This window comes from Alligator sinensis, unplaced genomic scaffold (genome assembly GCF_000455745.1).
Source record: "Alligator sinensis unplaced genomic scaffold, ASM45574v1 scaffold173_5, whole genome shotgun sequence".
Taxonomy (NCBI): Eukaryota; Metazoa; Chordata; order Crocodylia; family Alligatoridae; genus Alligator; species Alligator sinensis.
This window is the reverse complement of record NW_005842198.1, coordinates 1,424,596-1,435,136: the sequence shown is the minus strand read 5'-3', so window position 1 is coordinate 1,435,136 and position 10,541 is coordinate 1,424,596. Positions and strand designations below refer to the sequence as shown.

The following is a 10,541-nucleotide window of genomic DNA, read 5'->3' as shown; positions in this document are numbered from 1 at the left end:
ATGAGGAATAAGTAAGGAGGAAATAAGTAAGGAGGAACCATGCAAAGCTGGCTCTAGAGCTTTCAAGAATATAAAAAAATGTAAAGAATAGTTTCTCATACTGCCAGAGGCCCAATTCTGATTCCATTTGAAGACATTTATCCCATCTAGCTCTCCCAGCTAACAGGTCAGAAATACATGTCTTGTAACAAAAAAAGAAAAACAACCCCCCCATCCCCAGCCCAGAAATTATGATGTGATTGATGAGCAAAGAGATGAGCAAATTTCTCTGATGGTTTTGAAAGTCGCAGTATGCAATTCTAAACTAATACACAGAAAGCTTTCAGCAGCAAACCTGTTGTGACACAAATGATTACCTCAGTGCATTTTCAGCCAGACTTTTAATTTTCAAAGGGTCATGAAGTTCCTTAGCCTATCCCCACCTAATAACACAAAGGCTTTTTTTCTTTTTACAAAAAAGTGGCTGTCTAAATGTGTTTTTAAGGGGTAACACCAATTTTGCAACTTCTGTGCTCAACATGTTTCAAGGTTATTGGAGCACTTAAACTGATTTCAGTGTTGTTTAATGTGGAAAGCAGAAGGGAAAGGTTATTTTGGCTGCTGATTAATTCCTGAGATTTTTAAAAAATATCTGTTATATCACTGCTATCACCATCAGAATTCTTTTTTAAAATAATTGAGAGCAGTGTTTTGCAATGCAGTAGACAAGAGATTAGTAAGATTTTCTTGATGAAGCCAAAAAACATCCACAGCCTGGAGGATAATACTTTGATTTTAGGAGTCAGAGCTGAAATTAAAACATGCGTAGATTATAAAATAAAATATAGTAAAAAGGCTCAACTCAGATTGAAGGATCAAACTTCTGCTCAGTCTGGAACTCTTATTTTGACCCTATGGTATGCACCCCATTTCCATTTTTCCATTCTTCATTCCCCATATTCAGTGGATTGAATGATTCTTTTGACCTTTCCCTTTGTTAAGGGGGAGGCCTTTGTTTCCTTTATAGGTAGTTTTCCCATCAGACTACCTTACTTATAGATCAAGTTCCCTTCAGGGTACTGTCCAGGGTTCTCCATTTGGTGTACCATTTTGTTTCCCCTTTTATTATCCTCTGACCTCTCCTGTCCCTATGCTTTGCATTTGTTCTCTGTACTTGTATTCCCTATGCTCTCCAGACCATGTCTGTGGTGTGGGCCCCTGATACAGAAATCAAACTGACCCTTTATTAGAACTCATTTAAGTAATCCTTTTAAATTTCACAGCAATAAAAATGGAGGGAGTGTTTGAAATAATTAATAATTGAATGTGTTATTCCTTTCTGCTGGATTACAAAGTCCATTAGAATAATATCGTTGTGTGAATCCACTTGGAATGAATTCCACTTGAAGTGAATTCAGATAACGATTCAGGAATTGTTAACTCCATTCACAGTCCCCTGGCAAGAAAAGCTACCAATTGTTTCAGCAAAGTAGTGTGTGCAATGTGAGAGGCCAGTGAACCTCCACTTATAATTAAATTTTTCTTTTTTAAGAAACAGAAAACGCATTCTTTCACAAGAGTTTTTTCTGTAGAATAATAACATTTATATTTTCATGTAATATTATTAAAAATTGATTTCTATATTTCTGAAACCCCTTTTACACCATTTTCTGATGCTATGTCATAACATAAAGTACATCTTACCCCAGCTTACAGTTGCATCCACAGCCAGGCCTAGACAGTCTCATTACAGAGAAGCACTACTTATGTTAATTAAAAAGAATTTCTTTGCAAAAGGTTTAGTTTAAGCAAACAGTTTGAACTGAATGTGCATCTCAGGATCTACCTTTCTTCTTATGTCAAGAAATTATTTGCAGTAACCTTGTCATTAGCCAGTTATGTTTGTGATATTAGTTACATATGATGGCAATTAGAGGCAGAACCTCCAAGGGTCCTGGTAGTATATTCAAGCAAAGCTACAGCTATTTTAAGCAGATTTATACTTACTGCATCAAAGAATGTCATAGAGAGAAGAAAATATGGTAACTGTTGCTTTAAATTATAGCTATCATTACTTCAAAAGGATATTCAATCAGAAACCACCACAGACTAAAACTATTTACCTCTTCTGACACTGAAAGGAAAGTAGGCAGTTTCAGCCTGTCATCTCTTAATTTTTTTTTATAAAAGAAAAGTACTGTTCGGTCGGTAAGAAAAAACACTTGAAAGTTATCAAGAGTCTAGAAGGAATATGCCAAAATAGCTCTCCTGCTTTGTTTTGACCTTTCCATGCCTGTCAGCCTCTTTAAGAATCCCAGGGTTTTTTGTAGCTATTGTACAAAGGCTACAGAAGAGAGAAAGAGAGAGAAAGAAGAGTTAGTTACTATTTTGGCTATCTTAGCATAGACTTAGTATTATACCTCCAGCAAGGTAATAACAGGTGGCATTCTTCTTATTCATGTGAAAACATGTTTTTTTCCGTAAGTCAGTAAAGTAGTGTACATGACAGCACAGTTGTCCACACAGCAAACTCCCAGTAAAATTAAAAGAGTATTTACAAATTAGCTGAAGGGATTGGTGACTTTTTCCTAGTAACAACGAAAGACCAACTACTCGTTGAAAGGTTAAAGCAAGGGAGTTCCTACACTAGTTTCTATTCAATACAACATTTGTTTAGGTGGGTGTTGGCCATGGGAAGGTCTGTGGGCTTTTGTGGTTAGAATTTTCAGAAGCTAATCTTGAATAAAGTAATACTAGTAATAGTATTTTTATTGATAGGGTCCATCTACTTCTGTTGCCAGCCTGGTGAGGGTGGGAAGCAAGCAGTTGACAAAATATTGAAATCTTAATAAAAAGAAGAAAAAATATTTCTAACTAACTAAATTTAAAGAGCAACATAATAAAAAAAAGGAAGGGGGTTTCCTATATGGGGAAGGAATGCACTAAAAAGCATATTAAAGAATATTAAAGAAAAAACAAACATCCTTATTCTCTGATGCAGGCAAAGGAGCATAGATCACAACTCAACAGTGAGGAAGGAAGTGTGATATAAAGCCAGCCTTCAGAGAATCCAGGTCCAGTTGAGTCTTCATAAGGTTAGACAGTACAGTATGAATAGTCATGCAGTGCAGATATGGTCTGTAAATCTGCTAATATAAGGTGAAACTTGTAACAACAACACACTGCAACAACCACCACAATAATAACAACATGCTGTAATAATGTATACTTTAATCTACCAATGTATTTGTAATACAGAAATAAGAGCAAATTTGGGAACAGGGGTGGGCAACAGATTAATAGTGATGGGAAAAATATGGTCCACAAGCCATATCTGGCCTGCCAATTAATTCTATCCAGCCCCCGGGCAAGAGGCCAAGATGGCAGCTCCAGCTCCAGGCTCTGCTGGAGCCACAGGGGACACTAGAGGGAAGGAACCCTGCCCACCTGCCACCCGACCAGTACCATGCAACAGGCCCTGGGGTCAGCCAGACTTGGACCCTGGTACCCCTGCTCGTGCTGGGCTGGTAGTATCCTGCCTACCTGTGGCTTGAAGCTGGCAGAGCCTCCCTGGGCACTAGGAACATGTGGCAGGTGCTCTGCACCTGTGCCCAGAAGTGATGGAACTTCCCACATGCCTCCCAGGAGGTGAAGCTCTGGTTCTGGCCCCAGCTCTGCCTCCTGCCTTGCCCCGTGCAGTGCCATGAGCCAGCCCAGCTCCAGCCAGCATGGCTCCCATCCCATCTGCCTGAGTGAGACTGCCCCCAGTGTCCTGGACCTGGGGCTTTTGGCTTCTCCTGGGGAAAGGGGGGCCCCCCGGGCTGTGGGTGGGCACAGCTTGCATGGCCCTGGCAGGGAGCAGGGGCAGGATGGAGGGGGTTGGGCTTCCCCAGGCTTTGTCAGGGCAAGTGTGGATGAGAAGGGGTGGGTCAGGCAGGCTTGGGGTGCAGATGGCTTTTGAGGGGTGTTTTGGGGTTCAGGCTGAAGCAGGAGCCCCCTTGTGATCTGTGGGGGGGTGGCTGGGTGGTAGCAGGGCTCTACTTGGGGTAGGGGCATCCTCCCTTGTCTGAGTGTCCTACTGGCTGGTTTTGGCTCCCTTGGGAGAGAGACTTTATTTTGAGGTATTATGCACCTCTATATATGCTACTAAAAAAAAAAGCATAAATCCAGAAAAAAAGCAATTTTTTGAAATAAAATTAAAATATTTTACAGTAGGTGTTTGATTTTTAACATATTATTTGTTTTTTATGTATCATTTGTTAAAATTATATCGTCACTATTTATTTTATTTGTGGCCCTCAACAGCTCACCAAAACTCATTAAGTGTCTCTCCCGCTGAAATAATTGCCCACCCATAGGATTAGTATCAAAGTTGCTTATGCAGATTTACAAAGACAGGCCATTGCATTGTTTTGCTGGAAACAAGGTGGTTGTGGAACCACAAGGCATAAGTATCTCAGCATTTCAGGGCAGGGGGAGTGGGTTATGAGCACTGAATGTGGCATCAACCTTGCAAACATTCACCTCTTCGAGCAAGATATATTGTTGATATATTGTTGCCTATCTCCAAATCCACGTGAGTAGGGATCCTCAGTGGAGTTGGTTTCATGATAAGCAGAGCACCTCAAGTTTTCCATAATTCTCTCTGTTGTGAATAGTGGACCTATACATATACTGCTGCACATGGAGCTTCTGCATTTATGGGGGAAAATGCACAATAAATTCCTTAATTCACACCTCTTTGAAAGAGTCCCCTTAAGACACTCTAGAACAAACATTTGGCCACCCTTCCAACTGCTGGCATTTCAACCATGTCCAAAATGCTTGACAAGACTATGGCTTTGAACTGGGCACCTTGGCCTGCCATCTGTATGGCTCATCCTCAAGAATTGTCAAAGCTGGCCTGAAGTCTTCAGAAGGGCCTAACCCTTCACTCAGTCCCTGCCACAGGGAATAGCTATCTGGGCTCAACAGACCCTCCACTTCCCACATATACACACCTAAACAAGAACAAAAAGTAGGGCTCTATATAACCCATGATTGCTCCGCTACTTCCTCCAGTTTGATCTCTTGGCTACCTGATTCAGCTCATTGGTAACCTTTCTCCCTGTCTGCTCCTCTGGTACTCTTGGCTTAACATACTTTTGGACTCCCCTCTTTGACTGACCCCCCCGGCTCCCTACTCAATTTGTCTCCAGACATGCCCATCCTGATCCTGACCTGGTTTGGTGCCACAATCTTCCAGTTGCCCCCAGGCCCAGCTTCCTACATCTGAGTGTGACAGTAAGTGACTGTCACTCATATTTAAGTATGACTACTACAGACACTGGAAGTTAGTTTCCACATGTAGGGTTCAGAAAACATGTCAGGGCAAGTTGGTGTCTATGTTCCCTAATATTGTTGACCAAGGTGGTGCAATGATGTTCTGTTTCTCATTCTGTGTCCTTTGTAGCGGAGTGCCAAGCTCACCTATCATGGGCCATATCCTCCCAAGACATTAAGTCCAGCCCGGCAGACTATGTACAGCTTAATGCAGTGTGGGATGACCAATCTTCCTACTGCCTTTTTTGAATTCACTGTATAGAACTTTCTTAGGCAGTCAGTTTTTAACCATACATATGACATGGCTGACCCAAGTCATTTGTCTCCATGCTAGCATGGCTTCCATGCTTGGCATGGCTGTCAGTTGTAGTACTTCATTGTTGGTGTTTTTGTCAGACCATTCAATTCCCATTATTCTGTGTAGGTGGTGTTGTTGCAGGCAGTTAAGTTTTTTGATATGGTGATGATAAAGGGGGTGGGTCTCTAATGAGTATAGGAGACAAGGGTGCACAGCAGGTCTGGAAACTTGCGTCCCTCTTCCCCCCCCCCCCCCCCCCCCCGTCTTTTCCATAGTCTTTTATGTAGGCAACCAAAAGCTGAGACAGCTGACTTTAAGTGTGCTGAAAAATCTGTCATGTTGGTATCATTGGTAACTGTGCTACCTAGGTAGCAAAAGGACTTGATGTTGTTTAATTAGCTGCCATTCAATTTTATTTCTGGTGGTGAGGGGCGTGATAGGTTTCTGTCAGGAGGTGGTTGGTACAGGACTTCAGTTTTCTTTACATTAATACAGAGGCCAAAAAGGGATGTAAGCATGGGCAAAGGAATTCAGTAAATGTTGCAAGTCATTCTCAGAAAGGGTGACAAATGCTGAACTGTGGTCTGGAGGCAGGGCAGAGCTGCGATCCACCGCCCACTTGCTCCAGACACCTCCTTTCCATCTCAGAGATCCAGGGAGTGCAGACAGTGGATCACAGCTCTAACCCATTCCAGACCACACTGTCACCACTGCAAGATCCCACTTCCAGCCCTGGAGCAGCTACTCACCCCGCCACACACCCTGCCAGTGCTGCTGGGGCCAGTTCCATGGAAAACCTGGCCCCACTCTGTCCCGGCACTACTGCTACTGTGGTCTCTGTGGAACCCGGGTGACACAGGCAGGGGCTGCTGAGGAATGGAGTCTGCTGTGGGCCTGTTTCAGTCTCTGGGCTGAACTTTGCCTGCCCCTACTTTTAACCAACTGAGCCATTTCACTTTTTTTACTTCCTTGCTTCATAAGCTCAAGTGTGAAGGGTTTAGGGTATGTAAATAACTAAAAATATTGTTGAGTTCCTAGCAGGAGATGAAAAGCATAATGAAGAGATAAAAGAACATCACATTAAACACCTGAATGACAACAAAAAGAAGATCAAAACTCTTGCCTCAAATTTTTACCCCAGGGGACTGCCATACTTTCTGTATGCCATAAACTACCACATTTATGATAGAATCAGTCTCATCGGTGACAAAGATGCCGCAGGATTGTCAGCACTTCACTCTAGGCAGTTTGTATGATAAGTCATGTAGCATGTAAAAGGTTGCTGACATTTTCAGTTATGTGTCTTTTCATTAAAGGTAACTACCACTTTAAGCAAATTGTTTCAAGGATTGGAATGTAGCAATAACTGATCTAATTAGCTTAGGCTGTAATTTAGGAGGGTTCATTATGTCACAGACATTATGACTCCTGGGTATTACTAAAGGACTCATTTGTAGTACTTGAAATGAATTTCTCATGAACACATATAATGTCACCCATATAACTAGTATGTAGCTTTAAGATGATTTGACATATTTAAAATCTCTGACTTTGCTGGGGATTAAGTTTCCAGACAGTAATAAACAAATCGGCAAAGAGCACAGATTTACTTCTTGCTAAGAGAAAAAAACCTCTGATTTTAATGGCTAGTACAGATTGTAGTACAGATTGAAATAGCAAGTGAACTCTGTGACAAAGTTACAAAGGAAGCTAATAAATCATTTAAGGGGAATAATTGTAATTAAACTAAAGCAAACTACAACTTGACAATGGCTTTGTAATTTTGGGTATAGTTTCTGTATGCTTTACCTAACACAGTACAAGTTTAAATGATTCCTTAAGTTGGTTTTATTTATTCTTTCTTTTCTTAAAAGTTCCCTGGAGCCCTACTTTAGTAAGAAGGAAAGTTACTGACTTACAGGTAAAATTATAACTGTATAAAATACATAAGACAAATTTGGGAAGATGCATTTTAGCACAACTAATTTCAGTAGCAATATAACTGAAATAGAGGGTGTTTTATAATTACATTGAAATTACTAATCTGAAAAGCTATTGAATTTGGTCCCTAGTCTTATTTCTATATTATTTGCTTCCAGGGAGAGGGTGGAGAGGGGAAAGGGTTCTTAGTAATTCAGTCATTCCCTGTATATAAGCTTTTTGGACTTACAATAGAAAGTTATTTTCCATCTAATGTTAATGCTTTAACTGTTATTCACATAGAATCTGATTCATGAAGGCATTTCCAAACAGAAAAGCACTTCAGCATGTGCTTAACTTTAATCAGGCCCTAAAGACCTGATCTCATGCCTGCTGAAAGTCAATGGTAGTGCTTTCATTAACTTCTGTTGTTCATTATGAAGACCTTATGGACAAATCCAGCACTATGAATGTCAGTAGATGTTTTAACACCAATTTCAGTGACCACTAAAGGGCTCTATTCTGATCCCAAAACACATTGCCCCCATCTGGCCCTACACAGCAGGATCAGGTCCTACCCTGCATGGATCCAAGGGGAGCCTTGCAGGACACATGACATTGCACCAGGAACTAAGCACCCCTACCTTGGGTGGCTTTGAAAATCTCTGATGTAGATTTCATTTCAGGATATGTTTAGATTCCAATTCCCTTGAAAGTTTCTGAAAACTTCTTTAATATTGCCAAGCAAATTGTTACTTTGATTGAAATAAATTAACTGTTGAATGCACCTGTTCTATCTGTTGTTACTGCCTGTGCCCTTTATGTCTCTACTGTTATTATATAAATTCTTAACAGTGTACAAAGAAACAATTAGACAAATAATTTTGACTGTACTTTGTTTTTAATTATTTTTAACAGAGTTCCTTGAACAGCACTATGAACATAAATTAAAGTGTCATTAAACCATCATCCAATAAAATCACAGAATCACAGATAATTAGGATTGGAAGGGACCTCAGGAGGTCATCTAGTTCACCCCCCTGCTCAAAGTGGGACCATTCCCAACTAGATAATCCCAGCCAAAGTTTTGTCTAGCCAGGTTTGTCTAAAAACCTCCAAGGATGGAGATTCCAACAACCTTTCTGGGTAACTTGTTTCAGTCCTTTGCTACCCTCCTCATGAGAAAAAAATTCCTAATATCTAACCTAAACTTCCTTTGCTACAACATGAAGCCATTGCTCCTTGTTCTGTCATCTGCCACCACTGAGAACAGTCTAGCTCCATCCTCTTTGAACCCCCACATTCAGGTAGTTAAAGACAGCTATTAAATTCCTCCTCCGTCTTCTCTTCTCCAGACTAAATAAGCCCAGTTCCCGCAACCTCTTCTCATAAGTGATGTGTCCCTGTTCCCCAACTATTTTTGTTGCCCTCTACTGGACTGTCTCCAACTTGTCCACATCAGGCTATAGCGGGGGGCCCAAAATTGGACACAGTACTCTAGAAGTGACCTCACCAGTGCTGAGTAGAGGGGAATAATAACTTCCCTTGATCTGCTGGCAACGTTCCTACTAATGCAGCCCAGTATGCCATTAGCCTTCTTCACAACAGGGGGAGACAGTTGGTTGCTACTCAACTTATTGTCCACTATAAATCCCAGGTCCCTGTCTGCAGAACTGGGCCTTAACCAGTCAGCCCCCAGCCTATACTAGTGCATGGGACTGTTGCATCCTAAGTGCAGGACTTTGCACTTGTCCTTATTAAACCTCATGAGATTTCTTTTGATCCAATCGTCCAATTTATTGAGATTTTTCTGAATCTTAGCCCTAGCCTCCAGCATATTTACTACTCCCCACAGCCTGGTGTCATCTGCAAATGTGCTGAGGGTGCACACCATCCCATCTGCCAGATCACTGATGAAGATGTTGAACAAAACTAGCCCCAGGACCGACCCCTGGGGCACTCCTTGTGGAAGAATCATCTTCCAGCTGCCAGCTTTCAGGTTTTTTTTCCTTTTCTTTGTCTTGGTCTTCTTACCTGCCTGTCAATCTGGTTGCCCCGGGTTATGCTGTACGTGATCTGAGTATTTTCCTTTAAGACTTCTCTGACTTGTATCCCTCCCCAAGCCTACCCTCTCTACCCAATAAAGCTATCCACTGTAATCAGCTTTGGGGTACATACTTGAGAGGGAATGGCATGCCTTTTTATTCCCTTGGCTCGTCTTTGCCCCGGGTTATGCTGTACGTGATCTGAGTCACCTAACCTCTATTGTTTTAAGTTATGGCCTCGTGACCTGGGGGGGTGGAGAGGGATGACAGTGACTTAAGTCCTGGTCAACGTGTGATGCTTTTCAAATTGGTTGGTAGCCATAAAACAACACCTGGCCTTGACTGGGTCGAGCAGGTGAGGTCGGGGGGCAGGGGGAGGGAGGAGCTATTTAAGGCAGAGGCTCTCCAGGAGGAGGAGGAAGCCATGTTTTGGGGACACAGCCAGCAAGCCATGCTGCTTTTAAAGCAGGCTCAATCACCCCTGGATGGAATTGTGAGTAACTTACATGAAATGTAATCAGGGAATTTAGAATCTAGTGTTTTAGTCACTTGTCAAAAGGCTACCAAACCCTTTCTGTTTGCTCTGGTATTTTCCTTTAAGACTTCTCTGACTTGTATCCCTCCCCAAGCCTACCCTCTCTACCCAATAAAGCTATCCACTGTAATCAGCTTTGGGGTACATACTTGAGAGGGAATGGCATGCCTTTTTATTCCCTTGGCTCGTCTGACTAAAGGAGGCAACTGTCTGTGCTTCAGGTCAAAGGGAAGCACCCCACGATCTCGCAGTGGGTCAAGCATCCTCAAGGTCTACAAAGCCTGTGCACCCTGGGGGGCACAGGGTCCGAGCAATGACCAGAACCTGGGTGGTGGCAGTGGTTACCCCAGGCTTGTGAGTGTGCTCCAGGAAGGGGGTTGATCAGAAGCTGGTGCCCCTGTGGAGGCCTCTGAAGCTTGGTTTTTGATGGGATGCAGTGAGG

General features: G+C 42.2%; 1 long non-coding RNA gene across 1 annotated transcript in view; it reads left to right on the top strand.

Moving 5' to 3' along the window:
• Positions 1-9,551, top strand: part of LOC112550760 — a 12,652-nt gene extending 3,101 nt beyond the window's left edge. Inside the window, exons 2-3 of the long non-coding RNA XR_003094756.1 lie at positions 7,474-7,520; positions 9,375-9,551. This is a non-coding gene — a long non-coding RNA (uncharacterized LOC112550760). The remainder of the gene's footprint in view (positions 1-7,473; positions 7,521-9,374) is intronic.
• The last annotated feature ends 990 nt before the right edge of the window (positions 9,552-10,541 follow it).